At 43.3% G+C, this 23,229-nt stretch overlaps 1 long non-coding RNA gene across 1 annotated transcript in view; it reads left to right on the top strand.

Moving 5' to 3' along the window:
- Nucleotides 1–23,229, top strand: part of LOC308589443 — a 344,225-nt gene that overhangs the window by 100,651 nt on the left and 220,345 nt on the right. The gene's annotated exons all lie outside the window — the stretch shown is intronic.

The following is a 23,229-nucleotide window of genomic DNA, read 5'->3' as shown; positions in this document are numbered from 1 at the left end:
ATTCAGGGGGTCCAAAAGGGCTCGGCCACCAGGAGCAGCCACCCCTGTATGCTCCCACAGTGCTTATGGGTGGAGTTCAGTTTTGCTCTATGACAAACATTCTGTCTCTGCAAGCAGTTGAGTTTGCCAGACAGAACAGTTCCCCCTCTCCTCCCCCCCCCATGCACTATTCTGGGGGGTTCCCCTGATCCCCCACAGCCAATTTTGAGGGGCATAAGGATTGCAGGTGGAGAAACTGAGGGGAAAGCCCCATTGCACAAGCAAAAGTCCTTGCACGTTTCATCTGACAGGGCTCATTAGGTGATTGTTATGTTGGATTAATGTAGGAAGATCAGAATAGTCTCACATTCCTTCCTTCCTTCCTTCCTTTTTCTTTCTTTCTTTCTTTTCTTCCTTCCTGGTTAGTAGTATTTTGTAATGATCGCAACATAGTCATCCATAATTTCGCAGAAGCATGCTTAAGAGGCCTGTTATTCCTATTGGGAAACATTTTCTATTTCAACTCAGCTAGAGAAGGAGCCCCCACAGCAGCTCTGGAATTTATGTGCTAAGCTCAAGGGATCAGTGTTGCATCTTTTACTGTTGTCTGATTTATTTTTGTTCTTTAAATAAATGTCACAGGCACCTGGGAGAAGTGCCAGCTTACTTTCTTTATAAATAATAAAAGAAAGCATCGTAATTGATAGATGGCATAAAAAAAAAATCCACGTTGGAAAGCAATTTACACTGCAAAGTTTGAATGAGAAAATGCATTAGTTTTAATTACTTGTGCCATAGTATCTTCTAAGGGCACATGGGGAACGGTCTCAAAATGCTGATAGTGAAAGAGAGTGTGTCTCAGGATCCAGTTCTCCATAGTGGTTCTCTAAAGCAGTGTTTCCCAACCACTGTTCCGCGGCACACTAGTGTGCCGCGAGATGTTGCCTGGTGTGCCGCGAGATGTTGCCTGGAGGGAGGCGGGCGAGTCGGGCGGCGAGAGGCGGGGCGGCGGTGGCGAGGAGAGGCCGCCCAGCGCGGGGCTCTCGCCGTCTGCCTGCCTGGCTGCCTGCGAGCTCGGCGGGCAGCGCCTCCGTCCGCAGCGCCCGCCTCGCGGCTCTCATTCCCTGCCCCTGCCAAAGCTCACCCAGCCAAGCCGCGCTCTCCTTCCTGCCTCGCTTTGCTGCCTCCTCCCCCCCCACCCCCAAAGCTTGGAGGTTCCCCGGCAAGGGGGAGGGGAAAAAATTGAAACTTACACTTTCGTGCGTCCCTCCCGGCGTGACGCTGCGCGCTGACGTCACGGGGCTGTAATGGTGGTGTGCCTCGAGATTTTTTTCATCAAACAAGTGTGCCTTTGCCCAAAAAAGGTTGGGAAACACTGCTCTAAAGGACTGGAAAATGAACATATCTCAACAGATGAAAAGCTATATAATGGAGATATGGTTTATGCACTCCTTTATTGCTGCCGGATGCCAACAACAAAACAGGTGGCATCCAAACCCATTACCTGTTCTTTTCTGTATTACATAAAAGTTTTGAGTATCTAGGCAAGGCTTTGAATTTTGACGACCTGGTGAGAATTATTTTTTTAAAAGAATTATGCAGCCAAAACAAGATTTAGTCATTAAAAGAAGAATTCCAAGCTTATCGAAAGGAATGTAACATGGCGGTTAAACTACTAGCTGCCACAGTTGTAACTATCGCCCCTGTTTTCTCTAACGGCAAATGGCAAATTTAGTTTCCTGTTTTACTATGGGTTATGGCCAGTCACTCTGCTTTTGGGCACAAATTCTGAGGTGAGCAATTCAATACTCTCTCACGGGTATCTATAATCGTTAGCCAGGTGGGCGGGGTATAAATAGTAAATTATTATTATTATATAATTATTAATAAGAACTTCATAAATATGGAGACCATGCACATGGATGCCATTAGGTCACTGGCTGAGGAAGACATGGGCCTTTCGAAGCATCCACTCAGGCAGCATATTGTCGGTGGTTACACTGTATGCCTTTCCACAATGGGCATAAAAATAGCAATGCAGCAAACCGTATCTGAAAGACACATGGGGGTTCATTGCTTCTTTCGTTATGAGAGAGCATTTTCTTTTAAATACACTGGGGCCTAAGAAAGTAGCTTTGTGAGCTAGATCTGTCCTATAGCCCTTCATTTGTCTATCTCTGAAGAAGTGTGCATGCACACGAAAGCTCATACCAAGAACTAACTTAGTTGGTCTTTAAGGTGCTACTGGAAGGAATTTTTTTATTTTGTCTAATAAGAGAGGTTGTTATAAGTGCTGTTGTTGATGATGATGATGCTTTTTTCTTTGTCTAGCAGGGCTTGAAAGGTGTGCTCATTTAATTATAGGGGAGAAAAGACCTTCAAACATTCCAAAATATGTAAAGGGGGGACTCTTAGGGCTGTGGCCCATGTAGGGTCAATGGTTGCAACACCCATCCTGTAATATTTTTAAGCACAGTTTAATGTTTATTACAAGACAGTTTCAGTTAAAGAGTATTTTTACAGTAGAAGAAAAGGTTTGGTTAAAAAATGAATCTTCAGCTACTATGAATATGACCAATGTGTTAAAAGGAAGTAACATAAGAAGGGAAATGAGTGAAGAGTAACTTACTGGTGGCACCCCACCCCACAGGATATCACAGAGCAGTGACCCCAAAATGGATATTTTCTACTGTTACCCTGGCACTCTGCAATGCCCTTCCCTCTGGCATACACGAAACATCATCCATCAGCTGCTTCAGATGTTTTGTAAAGACATATAATTTTGTCCTGGCTTTGCCTGACCCATAAGATTGTATCCTGTTATTACTGAATTTCTATTTCGATCTGTTTTCATAATACTGTTTTAATGGGGGGTTTTTTGGGTTGCACCTCTGTTTTTATGATGGCATTTTATTGTTTCCATTTTGTATTTTTGCAAACTGCTTTGAGATTTTTCAATATTAAGAAGTACTCTTAAAACAAACGGATAAAATAAATTCTGGCCAGGAAGTAGCAACTCGACCTCTGGCGAAGGTGAAGGAGAAGCCTTCTCTGTGATTTTCTGCTATTCTAGGCTGGAGTAGGGCAGGGTTTTCCCCCTGGCTGCCACCTGTGGGAGAACCACTAACACTTCTGAATTCTTAAAATTATTGTTCTCATTCAGCTTACACATTTCCAGTGCTAGCAATTCCTAGACACTAATGGCACAATCCTATGCACAATTACTTGGAAGTAAGTCCAACTATGTTCAGTGAAAGTCTCTCCCCCTACGGATGTGCATAAGACCACAACCATAGACACTTCAGCTTAGCAACAGGATTCTGGAAGCTTCTGTTGGTTATGAAAAGATCACTGATTTTCCATTCATTTTCTTTGAAATGCCACCTGGAGATATGGCAACACCACCTAGGGAGGAAGATGGTTACAGCCATGACAAAGCTGATTGTCCTATAGTACCCTAAAATAGCGGTGCCCTATTCTGTAAAGATATATATGTGTGTGTGTGTATGAATAACCCATTCTTTTGTTAAAATATGCAGGCATTCCTACAGCCAAGACAACCTACAAGTGTACCATTTGGGGTTTTTTTTTAAAAAAATGCACTCTTCATCTCAGCAAATGAGATGGAGTCTTCTTAGGGGGAGGGCAATTTCGTAAAGCAATTAATTTTTCTTGCCATTTTAATTTTTTTAAAAATAAAAAATGGCGACAGGATCCTTGAGAAGAAGACAACAAGCAAAGCTAGCTAACCAGCGCGTTCTCTTTTGTGAAGTTCACAATGACTGAGAAGTAAATTGCTTCTTAATAAGTTTTGTATTCTCCAAGGGTATGGTTAAAGGGTTAATTTAACGCTTGACCCATTAAAACCACTGAGTGCAGTGAGAACCTTACACGGCTGATCAGATGATTATTTCTGGGAGATAAGTGGCTGAAAACTGAGCTTCACTAGTTCAGGTAATCAAGGGAAATCGGCATAAAAGAGAAGATGCGGCTGAGTAAAGACAGAACAGCTACCTGAGATTCTATTACTTGTCGTCTTTCAAGCATAATAATGAGATTATAGTAACCCTAAACTGACTGAAAACAGAAATCTGGCTGTCTGTCAAGTTCATTGTGTTGAGTTTTACAACACTCCAGATCTGGTTCCTCTCTGAACCTGCCATAATTATACCAGGAAGACAAATTCAAAGAAACTTTTTTCAATCTTGGGTTATTGTCAGGGTTTGGCTTATGACCAACATAACCATTGTTAATGACATGGAGAATCTCGTTAATGCTTCTCTCCCCCCCCCCCCGGCCGTGAGCCTATGCTAAGTAATATCACAATATACACCACTGCAAATATTTTTACATTGCATCTGTCACAGGGTCCCAAATTACTTTGCTATTGATCCATGCTGTTGTCTTGTGGTTATTCAAGTGAGAAAGCTTGGCTGTTTTTTTTTTTTTGTGTGTGTAAGTCCCATCATTTTTCCACCTCTTTAATAGAAACATCCAATCATGTCAGGGAGCTACAACTGAGATCCTAAACATACCTACCTGAAAATTCAGTTGTAAAACAGAAAGGAAAGGCATAGTCCTACTTCCAAGTTTGTTTTTGTTTTAAGAATCAGGGGAAAGTTAACAATGTTTATGCTATTACCCCCCCCAAAAAAAACCCCATTAATCAAATATTAACCAGGACCAGAGTATACATTATGGTTGTCACAAGTGTGTGGCTGAAAATTGTCTCCTTGATGCATGTGCTCATTGTTATGCCATAATCCTCATATGTGTTTATAATTTGGTACTTGGCCACCAGATGGGCTCTTTTCCTGCCTTGAGAGCTTCTGGGGTTGTTGGATAGGGGTGGAGACTCTCTAAACTACCACTGGCATGTGAACTGAATACTTCCTGGTTGCTGCTGTGTAGCAACTGGTGAAGGTGATGGCACGGTGGTCAGTTTTGAAGTGCAGGACGGAGCTCCTAATGAGAGCAACCATAGTCATGCCACCAAGGAGAGCTGTGCTGATCCGTAATTATACAAGAAGGAGCTGTAGCTCAGTAGCAGAGCATCTGCTTTGTATGCAGAAGTTCCAGATCATCATAAGAAAACATAATAAGAAATCAAAACGAAAAGAATGACCCTACCACTAGCTGACACAGGACAGCTTCCTATGTCCCTGTGCATACCCACCAAGACCAGCTGGGCCACCTCAAAATCTTTCACTGCCTCAGGCAATATACAAGATGCTCTTCCCAATTACACATACAGAAGTTGACCAGACTGGTTGCTCAGTCTTTCTTCAACACAGGCAATGGGACAGTGTCCTCCATGGTGGAATTCTGCTGAGAACAGAAACTCTTCTCTTCAGCTGAGCAGAAGGAGTAGCTAGACACTGATGGTTGGGGATGGGGAATGAGGTCCAGACATTAAAAGCATGTTTGAGGGGGCAGTCAGCATTCCCTCCCTCCCTTGCACGGAAGAGCTCTGCACGTGTACATCAGCATATGTGAAGGGGCCCTTCTCACAGTTACCAAACACATGGGAATGGGGCATACCAGTGTATGGTCTGCATTGGCAGAGGTAGCTTGAATGGCTTGCAGCCCCTTCACATATGCTTTTAATGCACAAGGTGTCAATCTGAACCTTCCACAGCAACATGGCATGTAGATACAGGTATAGGTAATCCAGAGTGGAGTCCCTAAGGTGGTTGGATGGCGTATTGTATTCCTCCTTCCAGCAATCCTGCAGTCCAGCTGGTGCCAAATGTATTGATTTCCTTTCCTTTGGACCACATCAGTGAGGCCGAGAGGTGGGTCTTGTCATCTAGGCAGTTGGGGACCTCCATACACACTGCCCAGGCTTGTGCTATGGAGAAGTCACTTTAACAAATAACAACAGACAAATAAACCACACAAACAAGCTTAATTATTTGAAAATCCAATCTTATGAGCATATTACTTGACTTCCTCTAATCCCTCCCTTTATCTCTTTCTTTTCTTTTCTCTTTTTCTTTTGTAATTTTTGTTTTGGTTTGTTTTTTGGTTGTGCAACGTTTGTTGCAGTATGTGTTATAACTGTATAAGACTTAATAAAAATAATTAAGAAGTCACTTTGGTGCTGCAAACACAGCAGTTACCAATGCAGGGCTGAAAAAAGCCCTTTAGCTGCTGGGTAGCTCAGTCGGTAGAACGTGAGACTGTTAATCTCAGGTTCGTGGGTTCTGAGATGCTGTTCTCTGTTCCTAGGAATCTAGTGTCAGTTCTTCTATCTACCTTGGTGACCAAAGGCCTAACTCATTCACTCATATAGATTCTGGGGTCCTGTAAATCTTATCAGATCAGCTTGGACCCCAATGTACTTGGAATCTCAGTATCCCTGATAATTGAGGTGTTTCTCTCTCCCTTGCTGCCACTCAGCTACCACACCCTGTCGGCTCCTCCTGCCTGTTCCTCAGAAATACCAGCAGGCACCATTGCCAGCAGTGGCCATCAGGACAGCCCAAGTGGGGCTATATTGCTCTCCAGGGTTCCTGACACTGTGCATTGCTGCCAGTTCCTGAGATGGGGAGAGGGAGGGGCAAGGCAGCAGGGAGCTTAGCATAGTGCTGGTGCAGTGATGGAGCCAATCCAAAACCCTTGATGCTGTTCCTTCACTGTACTGAGCTCCCTGCTTCCTTGCCCCTCCCTCTCTCAGTACAGTGGTACCTCGGGTTACAGACGCTTCAGGTTACAGACACTTCAGGTTACAGACTCCGCTAACCCAGAAATAGTACCTCGGGTTACCCACGCTGGAAGAATGGCATTCGCAGCTGATAGACTATATGGAATTAGCCGAAATGACAGGCAGAATCCGAGACCTGGGAGAAGATGTAGTGGAAGAGGACTGGAAAAAATTTAAGGACTATCTACAAAAACATTATAAGTTATATGAATGTTGAGAGTTTGCTAAGTGCTTCGGAATAACACGCTTCAGTATTGAAATTGGTAAATGATAGAAACTAAGTTTTCAGATTTTGAAACGTATAAATTATGGATTATATAACTAAATGAAAACACAAAAACAACTGAAATAAGGTATTAATTTGCTGTTTATTTTTCATTGTAAAGAAGGCAGGGGATGGAGGACGTGGGGAAGTCTGGTTGATTATGAAAATGGATCTGAAAAAGTGAATTTCTTCTTTTTCTTTATAACTTTCTTTTCCTTTCTGTAAAACCGCTTTTGTTGTGTTACTGATGTTGTATTTTTATCCTGGAAAAAAGCAAATAAAAAAACCATTATAAAAAAAAAAAGAAATAGTACCTCGGGTTAAGAACTTTGTTTCAGGGTGAGAACAGAAATTGTGCAGCAGCAGTGGGAGGCCCCATTAGCTAAAGCAGTACCTCAGGTTAAGAACAGTTTCAGGTTAAGAATGGACCTCCAGAACGAATTAAGTTCTTAACCCGAGGTACCACTGTAAGTGGCAGTAACGTCTAGCACTGGGAGGTTGGTACAGTGACACAGCCCTACCTGCATGGCCCACGCAACTGCTCACTGGCTATTGTAATTCTTGAAAGAGCTTGGCACAAAGAGTGGCACATCTCTATCTCCCATATAGATAGAGGGAGGTAAGTTTGCATCAACATCATCTACACATTAGCACAATTCTGCTAATCATGATGATGGGCTAAAAATCTGAACTGGTTTGCTCCCCACCCAGCCCTCCACGTCTAGGCAAAGTTCCCACCCATCTCCCATGCTTGGCTCCTGACCTCAGACTGTCTTCCTCCACCCCAGCCCCCAACACGCACATAGTCAAAGCAGAATATCACCATATAATTTTGTAAGAATTTAAGGAGATGATTTGGGAAGCTCTGTTGGTTAGTTACGCATCCCCTTCTAGGTTGAACTCTGATGCCTTTTTATCCTGATTAGGAACCTGTGAGTTTCCCCAGAAATTTGACTTCAGGTAAAACTCAGTGGCATCTCTAGTTAAGAGTACCATTTATAAATGTGTCATTCAGAATGTGGATGTGTTGAAGGCTCCTTCCATCCAAACACACACACACACACACACACACACACACACACACACACAGACACACACACACACGTATATAGATATATATTCAATAGTGAACAAATGACTGTGTTCTGGCACCAATGATTTTTTAAAAATGTGAACTGTAAAATTATGCTACAAAGTTTATTAAACTTTCAGGTGTTCCATTTTGACATGCTCTGATCTTTCCTTAACAATGACAGGATGCTACACAAAAATACTGCATTTCATCTGGTGTAAGTCTTTATCTTCTCTTGACAGATTATTGCTGGTTAAATTGTAGAGCTGACTTAAAGGCAGGACTCTTCAAGGGAGTCAGAAATTAAGGCTTCACCAAATGGTAATAAAGCTATTAAAAATGCAAACAGCAAACAGCTACACTGTACAGGTTAGACAGCTAATCCAAACTAGCAGTTTAAAAAAAAGCAGAGCAATTACACTTTTATTTAAATGCAAGGAATATGAGCAAGAATAGAATGAGGAGCCTTGTTTAAATGCATTCTTCTGAATATTTATTAGAAATAATATATGTAGTTAAGCCACTTATCTGATTTCAGTGAATAACTAAAATGCAAAAGATCAATTTTCATAATTATACCAAAGAAGTCTGTCTTTCATAAAAATCTCATTAATAACACCATTATTACTGAAAAATATCTCAGTATTATTATTGTTATTCTAATTATCGCAAAATGCTACTGATAATGTTGTCATAAAATTCCTTTTTAGTATCCTATTAAGGAAGAGAGACTAAATAGTGGTATAAGTTAAATCTACATCATAAGTGGCATTATTAAAACCTTTGTGTACTTGGTTAAAATACATTATGTGTATAATTACATAAATTGCTTCAGGTTTGGAAAACAGGTCTGTATAAATGTTAGATAGATAGATATTTTAGCCACATTAAGATGCACACCCACACACCCACACACATCCACACCCCTGTACTTAAAACCAAACTATTGTCCAATGGGAAACATAGTTTTTCAGATTCTGTTGCACTGATCCTAACTGGTGCAGAGGTCAAATCAACCGAATAGGTTATGGTGCTCATATATGTAGGCAGCTATATTTAAAAATAACAACACACTATTGTCCAGAAAAAACAATTTTCTTTTTATAGAGAAACAACACATTTGGATATCTGTTGAAATGTTAACCATCTGATTACTCTAAACATCCAAACACAGTTTCAATAAGCATCTAACTACACAGCCACAAACATTTGTGTTAACATAATATTCCTGCGGTGTGAAGGTTTTCATGCACCTCCACAAATATTTCGTCAAATGAAAATAGAGACATTTGTCTTACATTATATGAGAAGCAATTTCTTATAGTGGGAGGGGTAAAAAATAAATGGTGTGACCATAATGTGATCTGAAGCTGAGCTATTCTTGTGAAATCTTAACTTCAGAATTTCTCTAGGACATAGAAAATGTAGCATGTTTTTAAGTTTTCGAAGAGAAAGCAGCTATTGTATCCAGTGGCGTAGCGTGGGTTGTCAGCACCCGGGGCAAGGGAAGTAATTTGCGCCCCCTAACCCGTGGATTTGCGCCCCCTAACCCTAACCCCCAGATGTTGCGCCCGGTGCGGCCGGGCCCCCCCTGCACCCCCCACGCTACGCCACTGCTCAGCCTGCAGAGGCCTCTTCCCAGCCGTGCTTGAAAGGGGCAGGCAGGCACTGCCCCCCACCTCCCCCCAGACAAATAGGACGTTGATTAGTTTTTCAATGGACCTGTTTAAAAGATTTTGTAAATTGTTCTTCTTCCTGAAGGAGCATCTCCACCCCCATTGTTCTGCCTGGACACTGAGGTCCAGCTCCGAGGGCCTTCTGGCGGTCCCCTCATGAGAAGCCAAGTTGCAGGGAACCAGGCAGAGGGCCTTCTTGGTGGTGGCGCCCGCCCTGTGGAACGCCCTCCCACCAGATGTCAAAGAGAACAACTACCAGACTTTTAGAAGACATCAGAAGGCAGCCCTGTTTAGGGAAGCTTTTAATGTTTAATAGGTTATTGTACTTTAACATTCTGTTGGAAGCCACCCAGAGTGGCTGGGTAAACCCAGCCAGATAGGCAGGGCTTAAATAAATTATTATTATTATTATTATTATTATTATTATTATTATTATTATTATTATTTGTTTTCATTACTTTGCTCCCCACTCTTGGGAGTGGGGAGAATTCAGCTGTAGAGAAGGCTATAGATTCTGCGAATAAGTCAATAATATTTCCCCTCTTTGGCCAGCTGCTGGTCCCTCCATGTGCTCCCCTCCATTTGTCAACTCCGAGGAGCCCAGGCTCTGCCTGTCCCTAAGCAGGGGCAGAGGAAGGGGGCGGTGGGGGCGATCCACACCAGGTGTCATCACTGAGGGGGATGACATTTGGCGCACCGTGACTCCCAGGCCTACCCCGAGCCGTCAGGGGAAGGGGTGGAGATGCGCCGCCTTGCCAGCGGCCTTCCCCACCTTCCCCCTTTGTTTTGACAGCTGGGGGAGGCTTTGGAGTTGTGGGCCGGCGTCGCGCCATTGCCCCTCGCTTCCGGGCTGCTTGGGGGGGGGGAGCCTCCCCATAGCTGTTAAAAGGAAGAGGGAAAGGAAGAAGGGCGCTGGCAAAGCGACATGGCTCCCCACCCCCCAGGAAGCAGCCCAGCATGGACAGCTCGGTCCACCCCCCCATGGGCATCTCTCCCCCTGGGACACTCACCCCATGGCATGTGCACCGCTCCGGGCGCTGGAGCAGCTAGATCTGCCTCTGTCCCTAAGGCCAGCCTCTCAGTCCCCCCCCGCCAATCATAGAGTTAGAAGGGACCCTGGGGGTCATCGAGTCCAACCCCCCCTGCAATGCAGGGATAAATATGCAGCCGTCCCACACGAGGATCAGAGACGTAACCTTGGCGTTCTCATCGCCGCGCTCCAACCAACCGAGGTATCCACACTTCTCCCAAATGCCCCCTTCCCCGAGAGCTGCCCGAGGATTTGCTGTCGATTCCCCGCGTGAAAATGCTTGCCCATTAAAAGGAAGGGAGGCTCCCTCCGCCCCTGCCACGGGGAGCTCAGCCTGCACTTGGGCAGGCCCTTTGCGTCACGTGCGCTTGGCGCGCTGCTCTTTCCAGCTTCCTCCCCTCCGGGCCAGCGGCTCCACCTCTTTTCCTTTGCCTCTTTGAGCCGCTTAATTCCCAGCAAGGAATTAGCAGGCTCGCTCCACCTCCTCCTCCTCCCGACTTTGCAAGGAAATAGCAGGCTCGCTCCACCTCCTCCTCCTCCCGACTTTGCTGCTGCTGCTGCGCGGCTTTTTTCCTCTACCGACGGCACGCTGTGCCTTGGAGAGGTTCCCACTTCCTCGAGGGGGGCCGGCCAAACGCGCCCCCAAAAATGTTGCGCCCGGTGCGGCCGGCACCCCTGGCACCCCCCACGCTACGCCACTGATTGTATCCCAATAGGGTGGATACTAATGAAGTGTAGAGTATGCCCATCTTTGATTCCACCCTGAGGACTGTTGTTATGCTGCTTTAGCCTGAGATTAGGGATGGCAAACCAAGCTACAGTCTGATGTCAGCTGTTTCAGATGGTGTGTTTTGCTGCCCTGGGTGCAGACATCACCAGGGAAAGACTTTGGAGAAGAAGTCCTGGGCTCCACTAAGATGAACAGCCAGCAAGGACCCAAAATGCAACAGGACTGTCTGATCACATCTGAATAAACTATATCCATAGGAAGATAAATGCAAATCTAAAACAAATGTTCTCTTTTAAACGTTGTATAGATTGTAAATGGTTAACTGTGTGAAAGTGGGGGTTGGTCTTTTACTCCTGACTGATGCTAGAGTGATGCACGGAATTGGGGTTCAGTTAGCCATCGGCTAAAAAGCAGTTTTAGAGGCAACTATTATGGTTAATTGTCAAGTCCAGGTTGTTATTTTTTGATTCGCAGGAACACAGTAGGTCAGGATGTGTTAGGTGGGTGTTCCATTCAAGTGATGGTCCATAGTTATTGAACCATTGAAGCTTTGGAACTCTAGTGAGGTTCTGGCTATTTGTTAGAGGGTTTGCACTGGAGAGGATGCACATGAAGGCTCAGGACTGCTTAAGAGTCAGTTGGTCCGTATTTGGGAGACTTATTGAGGGACTTAAAAGATACTATGAAGAGGTGAAATCCAAGTTTAGAGGCTGGAGCTGGAAGCAGCTGCTGTCTCCAGGTAAAACAACTGGAGTTTTGAGAGGGACTAGGAGCTGAGGAATTGTTGTGGCAGCAGGCAGCTGATGAAGAGGGGAAAGCCAATGCCTTCATGCTGAAATCACTGAAGGTAGAAGCTAAGAAGTTATGGAAAGAGAGAGGAAGACTCCAGCAGCAGTCCTTGAGAAGAGCTGAGGCCACGTGTCAGTATTTGCAGTTTACATGGAGGAACAGTGAGTCTCTAACCAAAGAGAAGGCTAAGGAACTCAGTAAAAACTGTAAGCTTCTGAGTGCAGCCAACCCCAGCAGAGCTTGCCTTCAGTGCTGAATTTAAATTCAGTGCAGAAAGCAAGCCCCGCTTGCAGAAAAAAAAACTCGGAATGCTCTGTAACATTCCCAGTAGGTGTGGGGCAGGTAACCAGGACTTCAGGGAAATGGCCTTGTGTGCCAAATAGGGACCTCTGAAGGACCTAATGAGACCTGAAAAACACGGGTTCCCCACCCATGCTATAAGGTAACTGTGGGGAGGAGAACCTGACCAGAGAGAAGACTTCAGGTGAAGTCCTCTAACTAGGCTGTGATTTAACTGGGGTGGAGATTAAAAGGGTAATTGCCTAATGGCTTACCGTAGGAGTGGGAACCCAAGCAAGACCATAGGCACAACTTTAAAGCAAAGTAACATCATTCAGGTAGATGTAGCAGGTCAAATTTCGAATGGACCTGCTGAAATCAGTAGACTTGAGTCACTTATGTTGATTGATTTCAGTGAGTTCACTCTGGATATCATGCCGCACCTTTAGGAAGTTATCAAGCTAAGTATTGTAGTGTATCCGACCTGCAAATGAACATATTCTTTTATATTATAGTAAGGTTTAATGAATTGTTTTGACTTTCAAACCCTAGTTTCCCCATCTGTTCATTCTATGGCTATACCCAGCTGCTGTATGTGTTTAAAGGTGTACAAAGTTATTATTTATGGTATGTGGAACTAAATGGTGGCAGTAGAAAGATAAAAGGAAACGGAATCAGGTTCTTTTGCTCATACGGTACATACTTAGGAATATAGGGAACTACCTTATGGCAAGTCAGACAATTGGTCCATCTACCTCAATATTGTTGACCCCAACTCCAGAATTTCAGGTATGGGTCTTTCCTAGCCCTGCCTGAAGACACCAGGGATTTTTCTGGGCAAAGCTTGTGCTTTGCCACTGGTGTGTGTGGCAGGGATCTTGCATGGAATAATATAAAGAGAGGATAAGTAAAGCATACATACACACCATGCACCCTACACAAATGGTCAATGGTGGGATTGCAGCTCAGTCCTTGAAGTGAAGTATTAAGCATTCTCATCTAAGGACATGGATTCCTCTGTCCCCAATAGGACCATTAATTCCTGAGTCTAAAATTATCTAACTGTATCACATGTCTGGTTACTCTGTTCTTCTGCTGAGTACTGAGGTACAGTAGTTGGACTAGAACCAGGAGAAACCCAGATTCAGATCCCCGCTTGGTCACAAAGTTCACTATAGAGAGCCCCCATCTCACAGGGTTGCTGCAAGGACCAGATGGGTGTGGGGCTGCCTTGCACTGCTTGGAAAGGTGGCTTATATATGTAGAAAATCAATAAAATAGTATTTTTTTCCTGCCATTCCATGTCTGCTGCTTTGCCTGTCCCTCACCTCTCCACACTGCTGTGTTGTTCCCAGTAAAAGGTAAAGGTAAAGGGACCCCTGAACATTAGGTCCAGTTGTGACCGACTCTGGGGTTGCGGCGCTCATCTCGCTTTATTGGCCGAGGGAGCCAGCGTACAGCTTCCGGGTCATGTGGCCAGCATGATTAAGCCGCTTCTGGTGAACCAGAGCAGCACACGGAAACGCTGTTTACCTTCCCACCGGAGCGGTACCTATTTATCTACTTGCACTTTGACGTGCTTTCGAACTGCTAGGTTGGCAGGAGCAGGACCAAGCAATGGGAGCTCACCCAGTCGCGGGGGTTCGAACTGCCGACCTTTTGATCAGCAAGTTCTAGGCTCTGTGGCTTAACCCACAGCACCACCCACGTCCCTGTTGTTCCCAGAAATGGAGGCTGATTTGGACTGGAGACCAGCTGAATTCACCAATCCTTTCCAAGTAGATATCTTGGGTTCTCTCTCTCTCTGGAACAGGCTGCTAATTGATCCTCCTGGTCTCTGGCTTCATAACAAGAAGTGAATGCTAATCCGGGTGCAGCATGTTTGCAGAGCTTTTGACTAGGTTGTGGTTTCTAGGTGCTGAGTGCCAGGGCTCGTTCTATGGGTTTTATAGTTATTCTCAGCCACTTCAGACCTACTACAGCAGCACAGAGTGCAGCATATGCATTTTAAATAACATTGCAATGGAGGAGTGCACACATCAGGCCCTTTCGCTACACATTCCCCAGTTACCATAATGATGTGCATTTTGCTAGTGCTTGATAAAGATAATAAATAACTCTTAACTAATAATAATGGCTGCAAATCTGTGAGTAGCTGGGACACCCCCCCTCCTACAACCCATTTTATTCAATCTCTTTTATGCATTTGTGAAAATGGAATGCCTGTATCTATGTAACTGGAACTTTATTTCTTTAATGTCACTTAAGATCTGAGGGTAAATTAACCAATCTCATCAGAGGGAGTGATATGAGTTTCAGAAATAAGTATAACTTTTATCCTACATTGCCTTTGACTGACACAAAGGAAGTGATACTTATCTTTGCTATGTCACCGGTGGCATTTGCTTCGATGCATGAATGTTAAAGCAAACAGAAACAGCTTTTATCACAGCGGCAAGTCATGATCTGCACTTAGGGCTCAATCTTGCCATCCGCTATGTGGGCATGAATTGATGTGCACTGGAGAGCAGGGCTGAGCCTTTCCGCTTATTATGGAATGCATTCTAAAAATATCACAAAATACATAGGGGGTTGCAGGAATTCATTTTTTAAAAAACTGCTAGAAGGAACAGGACTTCATTTTGCTCCTTCTCTCATGGAGAAAAGTCCAGATAGGAAAAACTGTCTCAGGGTATCCTAGTCCTTTCTCATATCCTAAGCTGGATTTACTGTTAAAATGCAACAAATACAGTGGTGCCCCGCAAGACGAATGCCTCGCAAGACGAAAAACTCGCTAGACGAAAGGGTTTTTCAGTTTTTGCGTTGCTTCGCTAGACGAATTTCCCTATGGGCTTGCTTCGCAAGACGAAAACGTCTTGCGCTTTTTTCTTAAAGCCGCTTGAAGAGGCACAGTTGCGACGGACCGTGCTTCGCAAGACGAAAAACATCGCAAGACGAAAAGACTCGCGGAACGAATTAATTTCGTCTTGCGAGGCACCACTGTACTGCTGTGTCTAACTCAATGAAGAAGGTAGCAATGAACAGAAAACACAACCTAAGTTCAGAATCTGTTTTTCTCATCCAAGACCAGTACTGAGCAATAATGAATCAAATATGTTGAAGGCTGTTGTACTTCTCTTGCATTTTGTTACTTTATAAAACTCCCTTTCATATCACATGGATTTTTAAAAATGTTTAAGATAAAACTTTTGCAGAATTGCATCCATAAATTAATATAATGTATTTCAAGATTGGCAGAAGGTATATCAAGATCTAATGATAGATCTTGGAGATGATCTGCAGTAGACTAGCAAAGGTTTTTGACTCCTAATGATTTAACAATAGCAATGATAAAAAGGCTTCCCTCTCCCCTAAATTTGGGCCCCTACCAGACTTGTGGTGGGTGTGGGTGTGTGCGCCTCCTTCAGCATGTCATTAACACATTAGTAATGGATTTGTAGGGGACCACCCAGTCCAGTCTGCTGTAGAAAGGCATTGTGCCAGTTGGGATTTCTGTTGTCATAGTTTACCTTAAGAGGGCAAGGGGGTCCAAGAAGCAGAGTGTGGAGGGGACCTCATTTCCATTTTGATTTGAACGATCTAGCAAGTTGTGTGGTGCAGGTTTATAACGAGCATAAAATGTTCATTATAAAGTTAAGCAAGTAGGGGGCTAGCTGGGGTTTTTGCTCCAGGTGAAGCCTCCAGAGCCGTGCCATTGAGGCTCCCAGCCTGTGTGTGCATGCAAATGCATGTGTGTGGGGTGCTAAAGTAGGTCTTTGACCCGGGTGAAATAAAGCCTAGTTTCGCCCCTGGGGGAGGCACCGTTTGGGCTCTGCTTTGAGCAACAAAGCATCTTGGTTAGGTGCATCTGGGCCTTCAAGGAAGATCTTGGCCAATATTGCATAGACCTTCTGGCTTTTGCACCCAAGAGTCATCACCAGAATGAGCTTTGCTCTGGTCAGAATCATAGTTCAGGATGTCGCTGCCATGTTGACTCCACAATTCGTAATACAGTACACATCTGAAAATGTGGTATGTATGTCTTCAAGCCATATACTGTGCATAGCTTCAAAATCCAAGCAATTCATTCAAGTTTTACCCTGTGTACAGGTAATGCCTTTAGGGACATACTAGATGCCACAAGGGTTTGGACTTCACAAAGTTCTCTATCTCAGTTAAGAGCTAAATGTGATCATTGTTTCAGATGGGTGAAGTACTCTGTTGAGATCTTGAGCTTTGCGACTGCAATTTAGCTACTCCTCAGATATAACTTATTTTTCCTTTCGGGTGATGAGAAGCATATTCTCAATAGACTTCTTTTGTCCATCAAAAGCACATACCATTTTTCTTTTAATGTGTAGTCTCATAAGGTCTGAGGAAACGTTAGGTTTGTGCAGGGATCACACATTCCTGTGGATTAGTGATCTACACCTCCTGCTTACGTATCATTGTAACCAAGTTCTTGACTTTACTTGATTTCTGGATGTTATTCACACCTTCGCCAATGCCTTCTTTTTATTTATTTGTTTGCTGAATCCTACACAGTTCCCTCATAACTTTTCCCTAGCTCCAACATAGTTCAATGTGAAGAACAGTTGTAATATAGCAAAACATTCACAAAAGTAGTGCAGTGATTCTAAGCTAACTTGTTGTTGTTGTTGTTTAGTCGTTTAGTCATGTCCGACTCTTCGTGACCCCATGGACCAGAGCACGCCAGGCACTCCTGTCTTCCACTGCCTCCCGCAGTTTGGTCAAACTCATGCTGGTAGCTTTGATAACACTGTCCAACCATCTCGTCCTCTGTCATCCCCTTCTCCTTGTGCCCTCCATCTTTCCCAACATCAGGGTCTTTTCCAGGGAGTCTTCTCTTCTCATGAGGTGGCCAAAATATTGGAGCCTCAGCTTCACGATCTGCCCTTCCAGTGAGCACTCAGGGCTGACTTACTCCTAGGGAATAAACAAGCAACACTGGGATTTACTATAGAGTAAATATTCAAAGGATTTTGCTACATACCATCTTATGCTTTTGTACTTCTACTCCAGAAATTCAGTGTGGGTTGTGATTCCCCCCTCCCCTTTTAGCTTTTAATTTTAGAGGTTGTTGGCATCCATCTGTCTTGGGAGACAATGGGGGAGTGCATCTTTGGGGGTGATGTTGGAAGGTTGCAGCGCCTGCTGTGGCTGTAGAGACCAATGCAGCAGAGAAATGTTTTGTTGTGGCTGGGGCAGATGAAGGCATCCTCCCAGTGATCATTTCTCCTCTGGCCTCTGCTATGGATATGCAACTTGATTGCCTGTCTCCAGGCACTCCAGTCATCTGCACGGGATTCCCACATGACACGGTTGATGCTGCCAGCCTTCAGGTCATGTTTGCAGACATCTTTGTAACACAGAGTTGGTCTGCCAATGGGCCTGGTGCCAGAAGCCAGCTCCCTTGTAGAGCATGTCCTTGGGGATCCTGCCAACTTCCATTCTGTGGATGTAACCAAGCCCGTGTAGATGCCGCTGAGACAGGAGTGTGAACATGCTGGGAATGTGGACTTTTTAAAGGTATGTTTTAATTTTCGCAAAGTTTATATGTGAAATCTTAAAAAGCCCAACGGTTACAGCTTGTAAGCACTTAGATGAAATAAGTACTTTGATGAAGTAAGTGCCTGGATGCTGTCTTCCTAGAGCAGAGGACCAAACATTCAAAAAGGAGAGATATAGTAGTCACGGGAGAGGAGACTTCAACTACCCCAATATCTGTTGGAACGCAAACTCTGCTAAGAATGTAAGGTTGAACAAATTCCTCAGTTGCCTCACTGACAATTTCATTTCCCAGAAGGTGGAAGCAGCAGCAAGGGAATCATTTATCTTGGACCTGGTCCTTACCAACAGGGAGCAACTGATCAATGAAGTGGAAGTACTGGTATCCTTGAAAGGCTTTCTAGCATCACCATGGGAAATCAGTCTTCTTAAAGTCCAGAGTGCATCTCCGACTATACTGTTTTCCCTTGCCTCTGTTTAATGAAACTCAAGAGGACCCAATCACTTCCTCTCAATGGATCTCACCCAGTAGTTCCTTAAGCTTTTTGAAATCAGCCATCTGTCATGGATAATTTATTTCAGATTCCTACATTGCAGGAAGTTGGACTAGATGACCCTCAGGATCCCTTCCAACTCTATGATTCTACAAAGACAAGCAACCATTAGCAGTCTTCCAGCTTATGAAATGCAGTGTTGGGTACTGAATTGTTAGCTTCAGTCAGTTCCAAGTACATCTATCTGTCTGGAGTATTTTTTAAAAATATATATATATATTTTGCTTCCTTTTAAAAACACACAGAGAGAATAGGAATAGGAGATATCATAGGTACTTTTCAATGAGTAGTCATTGCCCCAATGCACTATTCCCCCCCCCCCCACTACAAAAACCCACTTTGCAATCTGGCCTTATAAAAATGCATTGTATATAGTACTGCTCCTTGGTTACACAGTGAGAATATTGTGATCCATAACTCTGTAGAATGAAATCACTGTACTCCATGGCCTCATTTGTACCACCGAAAGCAGAGACCATTAATTGGGCTCAAGGACACACTTTGTTTTGATGAGTGTAGACACTTTTTGACCTGGGAAGCTCCTTGAACTTAAAACGATCCATCCATTCTCTGCGTTTCCCTTCTCAAATCTCTCTACTATTTTGTTATCTGCAAAAATACAAAGGGGGATGTTGTTGATTTCTTTTTCTTTTTTTAAAAGCATAATTGAAAACAACAAATTGTGCAGATGTGCCCAGTACCACAAAAAGAAGGGTAATTTTAAAATGAAATCCTGGTCATGGAGCATAACTGTTCACAACTAGTAGGTATGGTAGCTAAATTGAACATCTGAATTCATAGGCGGTATATCCCTGGATACTAGGTGCTTGCTATGAAGCAAACAACAGGGGTGACAGTTGTCGTCATGACCTCCTTGTTAGCATGATGTGGAGAGAAAACAGAGATAAGGTCTCTCCCCCCCACCCCCACCTGCCAATAAAGCCAGAACCTAAGGTCATCCAATGAAACTGAATGGTGGGAGGTTCAGGGAACACTAAAGGAAGTACTTATTTACTCAGTGCATCAACTATGCAATTCACTGACAAAAGGTGTGATAATAGGTACCAACTTACAGGGGTTTAAAAGGCAGTTGGACAAATTCATGGAGAATAAGACTATCAGTGGCTGCTAGTTATAGCCAGGGCAGGGGTGCCAACATGAATAAAATATTGGGGAGGGGCAGGCAGACCCTTCCCCACATAATCGATCACAAAACGTGGTGCATGCCCACCATTTGAATGGCAATGCCCATCAACTTGGGAGGGGTTGGCCCCCTCAAATATTGTAGGGGGGCAAAAGGACCTCGGTCCCTAGGAGTTGGCTTCTGTGGCCAGGGCTTTTGTGTGTGTGAGAATGCTGAATGGTACAGAGTCCTGACACCTCTCTTTTTTGCTGCTTATAGCACACATGGCACTTTTCTTAATATGTGAGAACTGGAACCTATTTTTTTTACCTTTTTTTAAAGCACTGATGTATATGGTATTTGTCACATCCAGGATCATTTGCTGAGGAGCAACTTTAGGGGTGGACTACTGCCTTCTTATCTTGCTTGTGAGCTTCCCAGAGGCATCTGGTTTCCCACTTTATGAATCAGGATGCATGACTAGTATAAAGGTCTTTAGTCTGACTGAGCAGAGTCCTCCTACATTTTTACCTGGCTAACCACAAAATGTAGGATTATATAGACTTTGGACTGCTGCAGCAAGACAGTTCTCATATACAGTCATACCTTGGAAGTTGAACGGAATCCGGGCGGGACTGACCTGATATAGTTCTGCCCAACTGGGTACTCTGTTGCACAAACACCAAACCAGACTCGAGGGTCAGGACAGTGGCATTGCCATAGTTCATAGAAACTAATTCTCTTTCACAAGGAAACATCTCCTCTTAGGAGCTGGACTCTATCATGGGAGGTAGGTTGAACATATTTTCCATGTACCCCCCACCTTGTTGGCCTTCTGAGTGAACTGACCAAGATGTAACTGGTGTAATCTTGGAGGAACCTAGGAAAAGTGGTCCTGGGAGACTTCAGTATCCTTGCCAAGGATGCCTCAAGGTCTGTTTGTGATTTAGCATTTTTTAGTAACAAAGTGCTTTAAGTTCTTAAGTGCTTAAATTTAAGTGCTTAAATTCAAATTCAAAATCCTTTATTAGGCATAGCACACCACACATTAACAAACAAACATCATATACAGACTGTATAAAATACGGGCTCAGCGAACACAATTTATCCCAGACCTATTCTTAACTCCAGGAAATAAATCGATGTACATAGATAATATAATACAACAGAGCAACATCACCTACCATTAAAGACCACTAAGTCTCTTTATCATGGCCCATTCTCTCTTCATGGACAGCATTTAAAAATTCAGCCGCTATTAAAGTAATTTCTTAATCCTCACAATAAATCCTAGAGGCAAGTTGCTGATGAGACGGAGGAGGAGGAAGAAGAGAGAATCCTCCTATGATACCAGGAAGGGAACTGAAGATAATCAAGTGTGCTCAAATATGAGAGGAAAGTAGGGAAGCTCTTACTGAAGTCCACAAACACCACACCTGCCTTTAACCAGTTTTAATCAATCTCACCATCCCATATCAAAACAGATAAAGATAAATGCCCCCTCTGCTTATCCCATGTAATTTGAGTACTGGTAATTATACCCATTTATCTAGGTCTGGGGTGTTTTTAAAAAGCTTCTTTCGATAATGCTTAATGTCATGAGGTCACCTGAAAGCATAGCTGTCAACTTTTCCCTTTTCTTGTGGGGAATCCTATTCGGAATAAGGGAATTTCCCTTTAAAAAACGGGAAACGTTGGCCGCTATGCCTGAAAGCTGTTGGATAATTTCTAATATAAATGACATTATTGATAAATCTGAAAACAAAAGCAATGCTGGACTTCCATCTTAAAACATCTACTGTACTTCATTCAAAATATGAATTGCAGTAAATTTGTCCAGTTTTTTTAAATATAAAATCAGGTTTAGACTTTTACAGACTGGCTATTTGTCGTTAAGGATTTAACAGTATGCTATGCATGTTTTCTTTGTACATGAAGTTATTTACAGTGTAATCCTATACTACTAAGAAGTAAATCCCCTTGAGTTCAACATGACTTATTCACATATTAAGTGACCATAGGACTTCCACCCTACTTAGTATTTAGGCACTTGATTTTGAAAAACTGCAGGTCATTGGTTGGCTAAGCTATTTTAACCAATGTGGCATTAGGCAGGTGTTGTTACTCAAATGCCAAAACTGTGAAGAGGCAAAATGGTGAAGAACAAGTAGCCAAAGTGGGAAAGTATTACATCTCACTGAACTTCTCTAGAGCCATAACTGCAAATTTGGTTATTCGTGGAAGCATATGAATATCAATTTGAAAAACCAACAGCATAATGGTAAGGCTGTGATAACATATTATAGTGATATCAGGTGATAATATATTATGATTTGGTGTTACATTTATTCAGCATGCAATTGAACATGCTGAATTTTTATTAAGATCAGCTGACTAGAATTCCAGTTTTACACTGTGTTCTATTCCATTTTCAATAGGGTAAAAGAGAATCTCCCTTAAAAAAAAAGGAAAAAGAAAGCCAGAACAGATGCTTTTCATCCTTATTTCAAATTGCTCAGTTCCGGATAGGCTACTGACAAATCTATGCAAATATCACAGGAAATACTACTAAAAAAAATATGTATCAAAGTAAAAATAACTGACTTGATGATTTCTCGCATGCTGACAATTCCAAAAGAATTATTACAATGGGTTTTAGAACTCTTCCTACTGATGTCAGTCAATTAAATACTTTGGTGATACTGGAATGAGTACCACATAAGAAGCTAGAGAAAGATAATTCCATTTCTCCCACTTTGGGCTTCCATAATAAGGGTGAGTTCAGCTCTAATTTGCAGTGTGCATAATACTGCAGTTAAAAAAAGAAAGAGGCTTAGACGTTTGTGATCCCATTTACTTACTGATACATGGATTCGGCTTCTCTAACCAAGGTTAAAAGTGATTTGGGAACTGTTCGCTCCCACCTGCATCAGCATTTTAAATCTGTTCTGCTGCAGCTGGGAGAGAGAGCGCAAGAGAAAGAATCTTATGCGAGGCACCCAAACTCCTTGCCAATATTTGCCTTCCCAAAGCAACTGCAAGCCTTAAAAGCCTTTAAAGGAAAACAATGGCTTTAAAAATGCACCAACATAGATACCAAGACCACTAAATACATTGATGACCAATTCAGCTCTGAGTGGACAGTCTGTTTGACATGCCTTCATTTGGCATGTTAAACCAGTCGTCAATAAGCCATTGATTAATCAAAAGATGTCGTTTCGAAACAGGAACTTGCTTCTCTCGAGGTTTGCTGGGCTCATTAAAGATCCCTCAGCTGCTCTGACTTCATCGGCAATCTTGTGAAGGGGCAGCATCAGAAGCAGCCCACTGATTGGGACTCCATTGGCTCAGCAGGGGATCCAAGAGCTCAGTGGAGGGAAAGTGTCAGGTTAAAAATATGTCTTGGTGTTTGCAGGGCTGGGAAAAGAATGCCCTGGCTGTGCTAATTGGAAGGGATTGAAAGATCTGGGTGGTAGCCAAACCGTCCTGAGTGTAAT

The sequence above is a fragment of the Podarcis bocagei genome (assembly GCF_964188305.1).
Source record: "Podarcis bocagei genome assembly, chromosome: 6".
Taxonomy (NCBI): Eukaryota; Metazoa; Chordata; class Lepidosauria; order Squamata; family Lacertidae; genus Podarcis; species Podarcis bocagei.
The sequence above is the reverse complement of the archived record's forward strand: the minus strand, read 5'-3'. Positions and strand labels throughout refer to the sequence as shown.